General features: G+C 41.2%; 1 protein-coding gene and 1 long non-coding RNA gene across 7 annotated transcripts in view; one reads left to right on the forward strand and one right to left on the reverse strand.

Moving 5' to 3' along the window:
* Positions 1-17,981, reverse strand: part of LOC143352662 (uncharacterized) — a 607,068-nt gene that overhangs the window by 122,580 nt on the left and 466,507 nt on the right. The gene's annotated exons all lie outside the window — the stretch shown is intronic.
* Mdr49 (Multi drug resistance 49) overlaps positions 1-17,981 on the forward strand; it is a 148,227-nt gene that overhangs the window by 34,068 nt on the left and 96,178 nt on the right. For all 6 annotated transcript variants that reach the window (XM_076785300.1, XM_076785308.1, XM_076785302.1 and 3 more), the window contains one exon: positions 979-1,284. The gene's annotated coding sequence lies outside the window, so the exon portion shown is untranslated. The remainder of the gene's footprint in view (positions 1-978; positions 1,285-17,981) is intronic.

A 17,981-nucleotide genomic window follows, 5' to 3' on the forward strand; every position in this document is an offset into this window, starting at 1 on the left:
ATATAGGCACAGTAATTGGGTCTCATACGCTATTGCGTAAAACTGTTATTGGTGAAACAAGGATTCATTGAGGAGTTCCAAGATAATTTAAATAATTATGGATCCTGCATACCCAAACCGTGTATCGAAGTGTTAACAATTTACGATTGTTGGTTCGTAACGAGTATGTATGTCGATTGACTGGTCGCCGTTGTTCTTTGGGAATTGGAATTATGAAAAATGGAAACTGCGAAAAGGAATGCGCTCAGTATTTCACTGGCATGCGTTCATTCGCGCGCGAGCAATATGCTCCCGCGGCAAATGGCGGCAGACCTTCCCTCTAAATATTGGTTAACGTCGAGTGTATTCAAGTGCACTTTGTCATCATTTAGCGACAAGTAGATTTCAACCAGCGAGCGTCATTCCCGCGCCGCCATCGTTCTACCATTCGATGAACCGACCGGCCCGTGGATATTCCGCGCGGATTAATCGATAATCAGCTTTAAAGGAAACTCGACTCCTCTATTTGCGAACTCCTCTGACGTCTCCACTTCTTAGCGAATCAAAGATTTTTCTGTGAACATCGAATTCCGTTGTTTGAACTGCCAACAGATTGGATTCTGGAAAATTGTTACTTAGAAATTAAAATAGACCATTACGGAAAACGATTTATCCAGTTATAAAATTGACTCGGCCGTGTCCGCTCTAAGTTTGCGAAGCCCTCGATCCCTTAATTAATTAGCTGTGCATTAAGTGTTCGCCACACTTTCGTTCATATTTGTCGGGGCACTCGTGTTGCATTTTCGTTTGCTTCTTGTTAACATAATTTTTAGAGGTTCGACGGTGAGAATATCTGCTTAAGAGCTTTAACAATTATCAAAATATTTTTCCCAGTTCGTCTCGCGCTCGATAATCGAGTTCGTTTTACGATTTTTCTTGAAAGAAGGAGAGTGTGCGAAAGGTTCTAATAACAAGGCTAACCGGAAACTTCTGTTGCAGGTTCTTTTTTTTTCTAGGTTTTCAGCGTTTGTAGTATTCGCAAAAGAGACGTGGGACAAGCCAAAGTAAACCAGTGATATTTTTTATGCAGTATTTTCCTTCCATAATCGAAGAGAATAAGAAAAGAGAAAACGAAGGGATATAGAGGGAATCGTTTGATCGAGTCGAGAAGATAAAGGAGAAAGAAAGAGAAAGGGAGAAACAGGAGGACATTTTATTGAAACGAATATATTACATCGCACAAAGAGAATTTCTGATTTATTTCTACCACTCGAGCGCCGACATCGGCAGGTTTTCTTCAAAATGGTAAGTACAAATCGCTGAAATATTTTATTTAAAAAAGGAAGAACCCTTGCTCTTCTATAGACAACACGTTAGGTCAAATATTTGTACCTTGATTGAACACTTCACTGCCTGATTTTAAGTAAGGAATTAATACAATTCTTTTGAGAAAACTTAAGCAACTCACGGTGTGCGGTTTAAGTGATATTGTTAATCCATAACTATACAAATTTCATGAAGTTTCGGCAAATTTATTGGATCAATATTTTGTTGAATGAACCAGTGCAAGAATCACTACTGTATGAGTACAATACTGCAGTACTGTATTGTATGACACGGAAGCAGTTAATTGTTAATATTAAACTGCGTTTTAACACTTTGTAATGCTACTTAAATATTTTTTATAATATATACACATGATAGACTGTTACAATTTAATTAATATTTCTCTGAAATATCATTCAACTCTTACATCATATTTATTTAATATATAGGGTCTGACACTTAAATGATACCACTTAAGTATCTCCTTTGATTGTGATTTTATGGAAACAATGCTCAACGTAAAGCTATACTATTCTAAGAGGTACATGCATAAGCGAGATGGATTTTTTCTCGTGGTCATCCTTTTACGAGATTTCAAGATCATTGGTATTTGTTTAAATGGAATGTAATGTTCTTTTAGATATCTTTATCTCCATCGACTGTAATAATTATTCTATTCTGATCCTTTAATCTCAAGATATGAGCATCTGAAAGGTATTTAACATTTTCAGACTCAAGAATCTTGAACATAAATCGGAACAGTACAGTTATTCAGATCGTTGGATTTGTCGTTTAACGCTAAAAAAATATATCGTTCCATTTAAAAATGATATCGACGATAATAAAATCTCCTAAAAAAATGTATTCCAGTCATAATCAAATGTGGCTCTTAACCTTCTCAAATCTTTTATCGGACCTTCTCCCCCGTCGTAAATTTCCCCTAAATGTTCCCCTGGAGGAATACCCCTAAATAGGCTGAAAAAATTCGATCTGGTGAGAAATCAGGTGTGCTTGAAATTGGATTGAAAAGGTTTAAAATAGTATAACTTTGTTCCGAGCAACTTGTCCATGAAACCGAAAGTAACAGAGCTATTTAGGTGTTCTCCAACTTTCGAATACAAAATTTGAAATAAATATGAAATATTCTTTCGAGCGATCACGTTTACAATTTCGACTACAAACTTTCTGCGGAGGGGTCGCAGATGGGACAGATAATGTCGAGTCTAATAATCTGCACAGAGTTGCGAGTCGTTCCGAGACGCTCGCCAGAAGCGTGGAAGATTTTGCTCGCGTTTATCAGGCCAGCGGATTGGCGGCGAGAACGCTCGCGGAAAGATGAAGCGAGCATTAATTACGCGGAAAAGTCACGAGGCTCTCATTGAACCGTTCAATTTATAGCGTCGGCGGTTGCGCAATCGTTTACGCCACGGATCGCGTCGATGCGGACGCGGCCCGGCTCCGGTCCATCGGATCCAATTATAATTAACGGACTCGATGGCGCAGATTGATCCTTGCGCGTCGTTCCACGACGACCATCGGCTCATTCTGTTGCATTTAACAATCGGGCGAAACTGCGACAGTCGCCTACCCTCCGATTTCGATCATGTTTAGATTCTACACTGCATACTGAAGCGTGCGCTTGAGGTACAAAGAGGTGCGCAAAAATTTCCGGGCCCCTGTTTAAGACAACCGTACGAGCACCGTCGGCGAAAGAGCCGAAGAACACGACGCGCGACGGAAGATGGCGTCGGTTGCGGTTTCCGAATGGATTAGGCCCGCCCGTGGAAATACTCCCGTGTACAACGTGTTCACGACTCGCCGGCGCTTCCGGCTGATTCATTGGTTAATTCGAGCGACCGCGGAATTCCGGCGCGAATTCCGCACGTGATCTCTCTCCTCTCCTCTCCTTTCTGACCTAACATCTTAGCTTAGCCCGCCACCAAGAAAGTTACAGTTATTAGAATAGCCGTAGGGGCCGTCGGATAATTGAGTTTCGTTGTTGTTGTTGTTGGCAATCGACCGGGAAGAAGTTCGATACTCCTCGAGAGCCGCGGCTTTGATGTTCCGTTCCTGAACCTCTCGCCTATCCGTGATTCACCTTTGAGGCTCCTAAATGATTGATATCGTTACCGCGGTACCGAACTGTTCGATCCGCTTTCCCCGGGAACACGTCGCGTCGGTTGTCTGACACACCACGTCTGATACAAGTTTTATGAACATCGTCTGAGCTGGGTCGACGGGAAACACACCTGCAAATTAATTTGTCGAGTCTAATAACTTTTTAAAATATTGTTTTAAGTGGAGGGGGTTGAAATGTAGTTACGCTCTACTTCTCGGGAAAGGGTGCGAAGGGTGCGAAGTGCAGGCCGGGACTACCCTCTAAACATTCCCCCTCCACTGGCCCCCCCACCCTAATCTGGCCGGAATTACCCTGGGGGCTGTACTTCGACTAATCGAGTGTAATAACTTGACTGTGGATTTTATACATTTATCACAAAAATGAGTCTAACTTCAAACAGTAAAAACACTAGAAAAATTCAATTTACAGTGAATTTTCGATATATGTCAACAACTCGACACATATGACATACTCGAGCCGTGTTATGTTTACACTCCTCGTCGTCCGAGGCCTCTCGAGCTTCGTGGCCCCTCCCGGGGTATAGCCCGTGGTAGTGGGGACGATTCCGCGACGTTTATCATGCAGGCTTTGGCGACATATATAGAGAAATTACTGTATTTCGTCCAACTAAATTCCGGTTTCCTGTATCGCGCAGATGCTATTGTTACACTTGCCAGGAAGTTGGAGGGGAAGCAATTCCAATAATATGCCGGAAGTTTGCAATCCTCGGTGTTCTCGGTAAAATCGTATCAGTCGCGAAACTTTTTTCCGTTCTTGAAATTAGTGCTGCGGATTGCAGACGCACCGTGTGCACGCTGCATCCGGCGCGGCGCATCGGGAAACAAATCTTACGTGCGAGAACAAAGCAAGAATGTTGTGAGTTCGTTTGTTTGCAGCCGAGGCTGCAGGAAATCGAGTCTCAGAATCCGGAGGCTTTCTCTTTGAGTTGCCGTGCATCGCGTGTCTGTGTAGCACTCGCTCATTCTACTTGCGATGCACTGATTTCGTTGTGCCGTTTGTTCTCTGCCGATTTTTTGATTCTTCGCTTTCGGGATTGTACTTAATTGTGGTGTGTTAACAGTGTTGTAATTTGTAATAAATATTTTCAATACTGTGCTCATTTGAATGGTCTGTTTATGCAACTGGTCAATCAGGTGTCTGGACCTTGTTCAGAATTTGATCAATTTTTGATATTTTTGACACATATAGGACAAGAAACCCAATTACTGTGTCTATATTAATGATACTTATTTTTAAAGCATAATGAATATTAAAAAAGAGATATACAACATATATGTCCACTGACTTTAACGAGAAAAATTTAATATCTCTTTTTTAATATTCATTATGCTCTAAAAATAAGTATAAGTGATACAGTAATTGGGTCCCCTACCCTATTTGTTGTTTAATAATTGTAGAGAAATATTAAGAAGCCTTTTCATGACCGTACGGTGTCTGGAAGGAACTTATCCGTTGAGGCTACAAAATAGAAATAACATATTTCCAGTAACATCATTGTCTCACTGGAAACAAAAAGAAAGAAAATTGCTTAGGGCACCGAGAAATTTATTAATAAAGCTCCAGTGGATTCAACGATCTTCCAAAGATTAAAAATGCAATCAGAAATTTCAAAGCGTCGTAAAAATGTTTATTTATGACGGAAAAGATCGCAGTACTTCTGACGTCTCAAAGATCGCGAAGTAAAAAATGGAGTCTCCTAAGATTATATAATTAGCTTCTCGAGAGTACCGCGTTTCCGTTGGCCAATTAAAAGCAACAGGGTCAATGAACCGCGCAACGCGAGCATTATAATAAGGAACGCCTGAAAACACTGGCTGGCCTGTGTACGAGGCTAGGCTGTCTTGTTAGCGTAACTTCGGGAATGATATCCAACATAAACGCGGTTTACGTCCGGTCGCCCGGGGCGACGGATTCGTTACTCCGTTGGAGATAAAATATCTAATTAACATTACGTCTGGTTCTCTCGAAACGGAACGGACACACTGATTTCTCGGCTGTTTGGGAAACGATGCGCCGAGTTCGCTGCTATTTCTTGTTACAGAAGATAAATCGAGCTTCTCTTGGCCGGGATGTTAGTAGGTCTCTTAATTGCGTGTCCTTTGCTTCTCATTGCAACGAAGAGAAAGTATCGCGCTTTGGGAAACTGCTCGGAAATTTATATTCCGCAAAGAGGAGTTGGTAAAAATATACATTGTTTATGTAATAACACTAAAAGGCGGCAGCGTTACAATTTTCGCAAAACGTAACAGGATAACGGTACAGCGGTACGATCTTAATTAGACTGCGGATCTTTATGCGAAATGAAAATGTCCTACTTTAATTCAACAGCGTGAGTTTTAACGTTTTTCCTATATTCTTAATCATTTTAATGCACTCAAAATAATGTGATACTGCTTTTAAGTTGATCTAATGCACAAACATTAATCACAAATTAAACAGTAACGCTAAACACTGTGTGATTTCCACGTTCTAGTTACGAGCGAGTAATATTTTCGGTATTATTGCGTTTTACAGACCTTTCACGTCATTCCCTTACACTCCGGATCTTTATGCAAAATAAAAAATTTATGCATTTCACAGGGACTAAATATAAATTTATATCCCCCACTAATAATTTTAATTCAGTGAAAATAATATATTAGTACTCTTAAAGTCTTTCAATCTTTCACCATTTTAAATTGTACCTACTTATTTTTGTAAAAAATGCATAAACTCTGGAGTTTATTTATCATTCCATCGGGTCTTCGTTTATTCTTTCCAAGCTTCAAGCAGACACCGTGTAAAGTCGTTTGCCCGTGTTCCATCGGAGCCACTGCATTCGACAGAACGAAACCGTTCGCGAAATTGCATTCCGAGTGCATTTTCCTCCATCGCGGGGCGACATAATGAACCGGCGCGGTTCGCGAGCAGCGTATGTCGCGTGTTTATTATTTTCTTCTTCCGTTCCCGCGACATTGAGGCGCGCCGCGGAGAGAAAGGAGAGGGACAGATAGAGTGAACAAGAGTGGGGGAGGGGAGGAGAGAAAGGATCGCGTGACAATAAATGCGCCGGAAATGAGGCCGACCCCGATCCGAAACGCAAATGAACCCGAGAGAGCGAGGCATCGTGTCGGTCCGCGGTCACGTGGAAAATCCGCGTGCGTCAACAGTTTTCCATATCTCGGCCGTTCCCGCGTTTTCCGGACCGTGCGCGCGATTAACTCGCACGACGAAGAATAATTAGCGGCGACAAGGTCCGCGGGACCGGTATTAATCGGTTCGGAAGTAATAGATGTGGCCACGCCGATTTAACCGCCCGGTAAAAAAAGATCGAGCGTCCGCGACGCCTTGATAACGCCGTTTAATTACTCACGCGGCTCACACTAGCACACGTGCACGTTCCGCCCGTGGAAAAAATGCTATTGGCTTTGCAAAGACATTTTTATATTGTCACACAGTGTCTCTTTATTCCATCGAAAGCCTATCAATAGGATATAATATACAGTCGGTGTACAAACTATTTGTACACCATTTAAAAACAAATAACTTCTTCAAAATTGGTTCAAACGTATAAAAAAAAAGTTATTTATGCATTACTTCTAACATCTCCAAAAAATTCAAGCAGTTTGGTCCAATTTTAAGAAAGTTATTTGTTTTTAAAGGGTATACGAATACTTTGTACACCGACTGTACAACGCTAGAAAGATTGAAAGTATTGGAAAATATCGATACATTACATATTTACAACTTGTTAAAATAATTAGGGAAAGAAAGACATTATTATATCTATCTAGCTATTATTATTAGTATATCTATTTAGCTCCTATCTCCTACAAACAATGTAAACAAAATTTGTGTCTATCCAAATTTTTAGCCATTTTCTAAATAATATATACCCAGAGAAATATATTCGTTGAATAATTATTCATGCATCTTCAAAATCTCAATAATTGTAAATGAAAAATATTAGAACCTACCATTTCGACAGGTCCCGTGTTAAAAAGAGATTAAAATTGTTTTAAAAGTAGCTCGAATCTAAAAAAATGTCTTTCAATAGTTATAGTAAATCAAGGTTATCGAAGGTCACTCGAGGTCGCGTGCAAGAGCACGTGCTAATATCTGTAAAACCGTTTACTCGCTTACTGTTTACAATAAAACTAAACTCTGTGACTCGTGTTTGAAAAATGTAGAACCAATTTGTTTAACGTAATGTATCGGGATGGCCTTCAATCGCGTTCAAAATATCAAGCATTCGCGAAAATCAACCCATTTACATCCGTAACCGGAATATTCAAAGTTTTCCGTGAATGCCACAGTTCACATTTTACTGTTATTCCGCGAGCATTTCAGCTGTTTTCATTGCGTTCTTAACAAATCTTACTGTTATTCAATTTTACTTAATCGTTGTGCTGATCTTTGTAACTGCAGCGCCGTTGAGAGTAAGTAGTGTCGATCTATATCCAAATGCAAAAAATAGCCTAATTTTATAATCCAAAATAAAATTTAGTTGCCCCAATGGATTCTGACTATTTTGGCGATTCGGATATACTCGAAGACGTAGCCGTTCTATTTCGTCAAGTGATGACAGCGAAGTTGATCAACGCGGTAGTTTTGTAAATAGAGAAACTCCAAAATCATACGTCGATTGTACATGATTTTTCATTTAACCATGTTAAATAAACTCCAAGAACTGTTCACAAGTAATTTGCTGTAGTAGTTATTGAAAATAATAGCCCTGTTTTTATCAATGATTTTTATCGTTGTAAATTTTCGAATAACTGCTATTTTTGGTCCCTGCTAAACATAGAAGCTTAAGTAGAGGCACGATGCAAATGGGTTTACTTTCGCTCTAGCTGTGTTCTCCGTTACAATCCGCTTCGCGCAGAGTCGTTACACAGACGTGTTGCATTTTTATTGGTGGAAGCAGAGATCGCCGGGAACATGGACGGAGCATAGCCATTTGTTCCGCGATGGTTTTTGTTTCGTCGAAGGTCTGAAGTTATAAATGTTACGACCGTTCCGGTACTTCGTCGAAAGGGTTGCTGGTACTGGCAAGAGGAGACAGTGGATCGAGGAAGGATGCTTCGGAGCTTCCGATCGAGCGACAACGAGAACGGTTACCGTCGGACACGTGGGGTTAAGCAACCGATAAAATATCGCCGGCTATCAATTCGTCCGTTTTCATTGCCGTTATTTTTCATCGTTGTAATCCGTCAATAAATTCTCGGGAAAGAGATGAAGTGCCGCTGTAGCTCGTTACGAACACGATCGTAACACGATCCACACGACTGTAGAGATGTTGTCGGCCATTTTGCGTTTGCTTGTCGATCGTTCGAACGCTCGAACACAATATGTAAATTCAGTGTACGAGCTGAACGATGCTGGTAACAAAGGAACACGACGTGTCTCGACAGTTTGTAAAAGATTGCAAATCGATTTTAGATCTCTGCGAACTTTAGTATTTTTATCTTTTCAATACTATTATCGTCAACTAGTTGAACAGTTTCAGTCGATTTTTATTTCTTGCAGCTCCCACCCTTTATTTCGTACGTGATTTATAGTTAAATCAAGGTGCAGGTGCATCATTAATATTATTTTTATGTAACTCCTTTTTCTTGTAATTGAAACAATTTTTATTTTTGAAGATCTGCAATATACATTATAACCTTTTTCTCTGTTTGTGTTAATTTTCTTCTCGGTTGCGGTACCGAATATTCTGCTCGATTTTCTACTAAAATGTTTGCGCATCCTCGGAAGTTTCGCAGGCGGTAACATTTTTGTGAAGAATCTAAAGCCATCGTAGACGCTATAACCTTGCTACACTAAAATGTTTGTGGATCATATAGTAGATTCGTGAATCCTAAACTTTCCTGTATCGCAAAATTGTCTCTTAAAATTGATGATAGTTCTGAAAAATTGAATTTCATCTATTCTAAACGAAGTTCTCTATCAAAGCCAACGCACAGAGCGTCCCGGTACACTCGAACGGCACCGTTTTCACAGAAGATCGGATTTCAAGTTCAATCAGCTTTCCAGATAGCGAGCATTACAGATAAGTTAGCATGCAGCTTGAAATAAGTACTCGGAGAGAAGATCTTCGGCTCCGATACGCACGGGAGACATTCCCAGTCGAAGAAGTTCGCTGAGAAGGCAGGGGAGGAAGTCAAGCTGCTCGCGATCTTGATTCTCACTGTACCAGCCCCGACTTATAAAACTTCCCGCTGATGCTGAAAAACACATCTTCGAAATATCAAACTTCCGGCTTAACCAGCCTTCTGGATATTAAATGCTAAACTTTGAAGCCAGTTCGCGAAAGACTTTTCGGCGGCGGTGAGGTCGGACGAAAGTTCTCGAAGATCTCTTCTAACTTTTCATACCTAACCTACCGTGTGTTAGAAGCCCGCCGGATTTTACGCCGAAAAATGCTTTCGGTGTCCGAGACGTTATATCTGTGGCGTAATTAGAACGGAATTTATTTCTTGTTCGATTAGTGTGCAAACATATACAGTTTGTTCACCTATTTCGTAATACGCTCCTTCGAAATAGTTTTGGGAGAATATTTCACCTATCTTTGCTTTACAGATTATATTGATAAACTGAGTTTCATTTAGATTGTATGGAAATACATTCTGTAACACGTAATGGGAGAACGATTAAATGTTTTAAATGTTTTACAATCCGGTGTCATTCGTGACCCGTCAGCGGTGGGGATAATTTTATTCCGATATAAGACGACGCTTTTTATTTTGAAATAAGAAAATCGCTGCCCTATCTTTTTCTTTTGTAGTTCTTCGCCCAACACCGTTTAGAAGGGTATGCACATGCTCAACGAAGTCAAGCCGCATAGGTACCCTCATCCGAAATACAACGAAAGCCGGTCCCGAGCCGTCGTCTTATATCGGAATAAAACTGAATTAGTGAAATATCGGCGTGAGTCGGAAAGTTAAGAAATGTATTCATTCAGAACGATATTTTCCAAGTAAAAAGAGTCAAAGTACGATTGTTAACAAAATTTATGTTCTTGCTTGTTAATTGGTGCTACTGTATTTTAAAGTTGTCGTCCGGGGGTTCGATATTTGTACAAATTCGACTTTTTAGCGTAGATTGTTGTCAAACGATGAGCTCGATTAGCTTTTGTTCCGTCTGTTTCATTATCGTATCAGGGACACCGGGCGATGGGAAAATTACAGGGTCGCGATAATTCGGCCGATAAATTTTTCGGGGTCAACCACGAGACCGCGCGATACAGCCGAGCGGATCTCGGTACCGGCTATTTCTGATTTACTCGACACGGTTTACGAAATCCTCGCTGAAAACGTACTCCGCTGTATTTTGGGAACCACCGGGTTTATTTGATGCCGAGGGAACGCTGGCGTTCGCGACTCCAAAGACTGGCCAACGCGAACGCGCCGACACCGATATTCGAAAATTTTCGTTCACCTTCCACGTCCGTATCAAGATAGTTATACGTAGTTATGCTTGTCTAAAATAATAGTTCATGATAAGGTTCTGGAATTTTTCAGAAACGTGAATGTTTCGTTGTCGAATTTTTTTTTTCAATTATTTTTATATTTATTACTCCCTCTGTCCCATAATAACAGTGGCAAGTGGATATTCAAACGGGAATTGTTGGCGAATGCAGCTGTACGTTATGTTGTAGCGCAAAATTGCGAAGCCTTCAATCAAAATCAATGTTTCGTGACATCTGTCATTTGTTTTGACACATCTTTTAATTTTTAGGTTATCCTAATTAATACGAATTATAACTATTTTTCCAATTTCATCCGCTGATCTAAATCAATTGTTTTATTCCAGTTGAATATCAACCCATCGTAAAAGTAAGATGAAAAAAAGAGAGTTTGAAGAACGATGGTTCTAATAATTTTACGTAAAGCGAAGCTTCACAGTCAAGGGATCCTACCTACAAGTTTAAAATGCAGTAACGAAATTATTGAAAAATCCAGAAACTATCTGAACACTCAGAATAAAAATTAAGAGTAATATTTTTAATGTATTGTTCAATTTAATCTAGTTCTTTTTACAATAAATGTTGTGCTCTATATTTATTTTATTTTGCTACTATTATTATGGGGGGCAAATTAAATTCATCAACTGCTTATTATAAACTGTATTATTATAAACTTTCTACACGAACAATAAAAACGTGTGTTCTACAACACTCGCGATAAACGTTACAAACGACTGAGAAACAGGGACAGAACGACGATGAACAAAGATTAGGTATTCATACTGATCGTATTCGTCCGGTCGAAAAGTCAATTCCCGGGATCAAGATCTAGCCCATTTATCCGACGCTGCCGTGATTTAGGGTCGTATCAGGACGGATGACAATGTGCATAACAACAAGAGTGCGAACGGTTTCAATTAACTGGCGGGCGTTTATGGCGGACCGTTTCCATCGTACTGCGACGCACTGATTACTCCCATGACGCGTCGCTTAGGGTTATTTTAAGATCGCCGTAGATCAACGCGTGGATTCTTCCGACGACGACGCTTCGTTAAACGATGTCAATGGAGCCCCGACCTGCCGAGGATCCCTCGCGATCCATCGATCCGTACCGGAAGCGTCTCTGTCGTCGTCTCGGAGGGTTCGTGTCAGGGTCCGAGCTCGTCTGGAAGATCGTTGATCGAACTGTCGTCGAGCTCGAGGTCCCGAGGTCGATCTTCGACGGCTTGATCGCTCGCGAATGGCCGCGGGACGGTCGTCGGGACTCACAACCTTCTATTTCCGTCGACGTTGACGTCCCGTGCGTTGACTTCACTCGAACGATAGGATAAATCTCCCGTTGTTACACCGGGCATGCTTGTTCTTCACGTTTGTTACGCTTCTTGAAAGACAATGATCTAGGGAACGAAAGATTTCGTCGTGAAAGGGATGTTGAAGGATGTTGTTGGCTCACGGAGAGCTTTAGCCATTGGATGATGACAGAAGCCTTTACGCTGGTTTCCCGCGGGGACATGGTCTGCCGAATGGTTCGAGACCTCTGAGATTTGGGGAAGACGGCTGGAGATGATTAAAAGGGAGCAGATCTGGCTGGAAAGGTTCATCAAGATGGTTGAAGAGAGCGAACCGTGGTTAAAGGCAGATCGAGCGAGTTTTAAGTAGGTGAAGGTTGACGAAGATAATCGGAACTGTTAGTCAAGTAGCTTGAGAAGGACCGGGCAGGGTAGCAGTACAAGGAAATTAGGGGTAGCTGAAGAGAGTCGATGGGAGCTTGAGGTTTCTGAAAAGGTATGTTGATGGGACTTGAAGACCATTTTAGCTAGGTGAAGACTGTCGAAGATGATGAAAAGTAGCTAAGATTAATTTGAGAGGGTCCAACAAGATTAGAAGTTGAAGAAGATAAACGACTGCTGAAGACTGTTAACAGAGGTCGGAACTATTCAAAGTTAAAGTAGCTGAAGGGGGCCAAGGTGTAAAGGTTTTCGAAGAAAAAACAAAACGAACCTGAAGAGAGTCGAAGTTATAAGCAGCTAAAAAATCTCGAAGAAGGTCAGCAGTGATTGAAAATACTCGAACAACGTCACAAACGATTACAGACAGTTGAAGAGCACTGTGTAGAGGAAGTTGAACAGCGTCCAAGAAGATTTCAAGTTGCGGAAGATAATGATTGGAGGATGAAAACACGTGGGAATGAGTAGAGCTGTCGAAGAGAGGGAGGGAGCAGCAGTAGAGGACGCGCGAAGGACAGTAGAGGTCATCGGAGAACGAAACAGACCTGCTGAATGGGGATCCAAGAAGGTTTGAAGTCTTTGATGAGAATCCAAGCTGGTTTGAAGTTGCCGAAGAGACTCCAGGAAGGTCAAAAGCATCCGAAGAGATTCGAAGTAGGCTAACCTACCGTTTAAGGAAGTTGAAGAAGATTAGAAGCGGTTGAAGACGAACCGGATCGTGTTTCAAAGGATCTCTCGAAACTTTCAGAAATGTCTAGCTCGGAAGCTCGACGAAGACTGTTTTCGTCTGCGCGATTCCATTTGTCTTCAAAGCGAAAACAGAATGCACGCCTTTCCTTTGACTCGAACTCCGTTCTACGGAATTTACTCTTAACCTTTGAACTCGAAAACCAAACATCTCTTCCGACCTAGGATGTTTCTATTATTCTTTTTTCATTTCATGCATATGGAACTGGCGCAATGTACTTATACAATACTTACATTTTGAAATAAAAGACCTAAAAGACCCGCTGACTAGCTCGTCGAACGCGACGGAAAATTTTCAAATTCCAAAGTGGACTAAGACTGCTTCAATTTCACCGTTTTAATTTTAATTTAATTCTTTATCACGTTGTCTGACACGTCGCTCATATATAAGTGACACTATTCTTGTATCAGGTTTAGAAATGAATTTTATTAAGATTTATGATATGCAGACGAGATAAAGAAATGATCGTTACGGTTGATTTTAGCTTTCTAGTTTGTTCTAATTAGATTGTTTCGATGTCGAATTTTTTGGAGCTGTGACTCGGCAACAATCGTCCTTGTCGAAATATATTTTATGGACTCCCAGAGAGTATTTGCTACAACAAAACGTTTTTCTCCCAGCAATAGAGAAGATCGCCAGTGGCGGATTAAAGTCGAAGCGGATATTTATACAAATTGCAATCGCACTTCGAGCCGACGTGTTTTTCGCGACCCCGAGAAGATGCTCGAGGATGCAACTGCAGCTGCAACTTTCGAGAGTGCATCGGCCGTCGAATCGGCCGACTTTCCCCAGATTTTCTCGCGTTTGTCGCGCAAGAACGAAACGGAGCAGTCGAGTTTTTCAGCTCTGCGAAAAAAATTGTTCAGCTTTTACAGCGGCCGCGTTTCCACTTCGCGCCTTTCCAGTGTTCTCGACCGGATTCCGCGAGTTTCCCCGCTGTTTTGTTTGTGGTTCTTTGCCCCGGGGCCGAGCCCTTTTCGCGAGCCCGCGTTTTCAAATCGCGTTAACCGCCCGCCTCGCGATTTACGCGCGAGCTTGTACACGTTGCTCGAGTGGGAAACGAAAACGGGAAAACAAAGAGGGTCGAAGTTAACCGCGAGGAACGGGAACGAAATCGAACTCAAAACAATGGCGGAGCAGCTCGTTCGATGCGTGAACCACCTGCTCTTTGTTCAACAACACTTTTACCTTCGGGGAAAGTCGTTTTTGAAACATGAAAACACTTTTACCTTCGAGGGAACACCGTGTGCGCCACTTGCTCCACTTTTCGTTATTGTTCAGTTCCGTGTCTTCAATTTTTAATAGGGGCCCTTTCAACCGTTTATTGCGCTTGGATTGCCATGGAAAATTTATTCTATTCGCATATGTTTTCTGTTCCTATATAATGCAAGACGTTCGAGTTCTTTCTGTTCGCGTTCCAAGACGCAGTTCTTTAAAATGTAAAATAATACCGTGAAACATCTTCAATGTTTAATAATGCGACATTTGGCCATCTTGCATTTTTCACTGGCCATGCAAAATTTATTTAACCTTCACAGGTCCTTCAGCTTGAAAATCCATCGCAACAACAAACTCCGCGAATATAACCGCTTCGTTTCCACAAAGGTGCCAGACCGTTAAATATTTTTTTCGCAAACGAATTCGGCGCATGGGCGCTGTAAGCAAAGCGAATTAAATTCGCGCGAGTAATTTAGCCAAAATTCGGACTGGCGGTGCGTCCTCGCGAAAAATACGCGGTGGTGGAAATTGCGGAATTACATTCGAGGCGATCGCCAACGCGACGCGGCCGGCAGAGTTAAATTTCCTTTTGTACGAGCTAATTACGATCACAAAGCGGCGTTACTCTGAATTTGAGAAGTCGCTTCGCAATCTGCACTTCCGCGCGGGAAGAGAATAATTTCCGCGTGTGCGCCGACTTCGCACTTTTCGCGCGGCGCGGCGCTTTGTCGCCGTTATCAAGGAGAGTCCGTTGATAAACTCGCGGCGACTAATTAACGAAATGGTACGTCTTTGAAGAACTCTCTGCCGTACTTCTGGCAAATAAGGGTCCCTTGTTCGAATAGAAAAATAGGGAATATTTTATTCCAAGTATTTTCATTCGGTACAACCTCTCTCCAGTTCTTCGAATCTATAAACCACGGACAAAAAATAACAGTTATTCTAAAATTGGCATTAACAAACATTAATAAAATAATAAAAACGTAAACTTAAACATTAATAAAGTAATAAAAAGTTGATTATTATTAAAATTTATGATAATCTACATAAAATATAAAGACAAATATTCGAACAACGAAATGATTAAAAAATATCGATTTTTATGCTTTTTAGTTACAAATAACAGTTATTAGTGTCCAAAAAATTGGATCCTCCTCGATAACTGTTATCGATGAAGAAAAACTGTTTCGATCGCTCATAATAGTTATTAATGAGAGAAATTTATTTCGATCGCTCATAACAGTTATCGATGATCGAATTTCTTTTCACTTGTTCATAATTGTCTACCATTAGAAAGTTGTACTATTTAATAATAACTATTACAAATTTCCTTCATCAATAACAGTTATGAGCGATCGAACTGAACTTCTCTCATTGATAACTGTTATGAGCGATCAGAATAAATTTCTCTCATTGATAACTGTTATAAGTGATCGAAATGAATTTCTCTCAACGATAACATTTGCCAACAAGAGAAAAAAATGTTCGGTTACTTATAATCCTTATACGTAACCAATACGATTTCAGTCGATGAAATACTTATTATTCCATGACTTTTTTTCTTTTTGATTATAACAGTTATGGTTCCTGGTGTTTAGACAACAAGTTCAGTTACTGCAACCTAGCTATAACCTGACTCCAAAATTAATCAAGGGACGACCGAAGTTTTCGAAGTTCCTGCCGTTTTCTTGACAAATAAAAGTCCCTTGTTCAAATAGAAAAATAGATAATATTTTATTCGAAGTATTTTCCGTAGGTACAAATTTCCTTCGGTTCTTGCCTAGCTGCAGTCTAACTCCAAAACTAATGAAGAGAAATTAGTACTTGTAAAACTTTCTAAAAAATAGCGGAGTTCAGTCGCCCGTGTCGTAAACATCCCCGAAATACACCGAACGACGCAGTCGCATCGTAACACTTATATTTCACACGGCGAAACGCGGTCGTGTTAACAACGGCGCCGTCGCGGAAATTCCTCGAGCCTTATAATTGAAAAGTACAGTTTCCCGTTTCGATTCGGTTTGTTGGCGGGCCACGGCTCGTAATCCACTTTGCCCCGGGAACTTTTAATACTCGGTCGACACTCGCCATTAAGCCGCGTAAGTAGGAAGCCTGTGTCGCGAGCCATTCGAGTCTCAGATTCAAATTCTGAAACACTGGTACCGACGTAACGAGGCCGCGGCTTTTAAAAAATAATAACCGTCCGGCGGTGGTTTCACTTCCACGGAAACTTTCCTGCCCACGGAAAAATAGGAGACGTTAAGGACAGCCTTTTCTCCCCCGTTAAATGCCGCTCGTGACACAGAAGAGAACATAATTATTATAAATAATGCTGTTGTCGTTTCTTCTGATCTCTTCGATATCGTAACCCGGGGCTGGCGTTTTAAACTCCTAGGTTCTTATTTAATTTATAACAGAGCTGGTCCAAACAGAAATTATCGATAATGTGCTTCGTTGTGTTAAAAATGTTCTAGACATTCTCGTCGTGTGAAATACGTTTGAGTAATATAAAATGGGAATTAGATAAACGTCTGCATATTTCCGTCTTCTGTAATGAAATTTATTCTTAAATCATATAAAGGGAGAATTAAATAAAGAGTTAAATAAATGATATCTTCTCTATATTTCATGCAATTTTCACTTGAATGATATGAGAAGCATTCGATAATTCAATTCGAGAAGATCGATCGAAGTCGAAAATTGTACGATCAACTCGATTTCGGTGGCCGCGTTGCTTATTGTCAGTTGCACCACGGCGGTCGACGTGGTCAAACAGTAAAGTTCACGGAGGCAAATCAATTTCGTGAGTCCTGTTCCTCGACGGTCACCGGATTCGGGTCGGAAAGACCCGACAGACCCGACAGAACCGAGATCAGAGGGAAGCTCGAATGTAAATCACTGGCAGAAGTCTAACGAAGGATTGATCCGGGCGTATACGGGGACCGGTCCTTTGTAAACCGGCCACCGATTAGGCCAATGCTGATCGGTCCACCGATTGTTGCCCGCGTTTCGAACTTACGCGACCTGTTTACCAACGCGACGGATTATGCCTTTGTGTCTGCCAGTCGATGATCAATGACGCGATAATGTTGCTGTTCTGTAATTTATGGGGAATCGTACGATCCTGGGAAACGGATCCCACGGTCTCGTCAACCAGCAAACTAACTTGACCTCCCGCGAAACTGTTCGCGAAACGTGTAATAGATTAAAAGCTTCGTTTCACTTATCTTTTTAGTTCAAGCGGAGAGACTTCGAACGTCTCCGGTTGCATAATTCATGCAGCGTCCGAGGAGGAGAGCCACTTTGCGAAGGACGATGTCTAATCCACTCGACCCTCCAGGTTCGGGAAAAATGCTTCTTGTAATTTTCTGTTTGGCAGACATTGTCGAGCAGAGTTTA

Source organism: Halictus rubicundus, chromosome 3, assembly GCF_050948215.1.
Source record: "Halictus rubicundus isolate RS-2024b chromosome 3, iyHalRubi1_principal, whole genome shotgun sequence".
Taxonomy (NCBI): domain Eukaryota; kingdom Metazoa; phylum Arthropoda; class Insecta; order Hymenoptera; family Halictidae; genus Halictus; species Halictus rubicundus.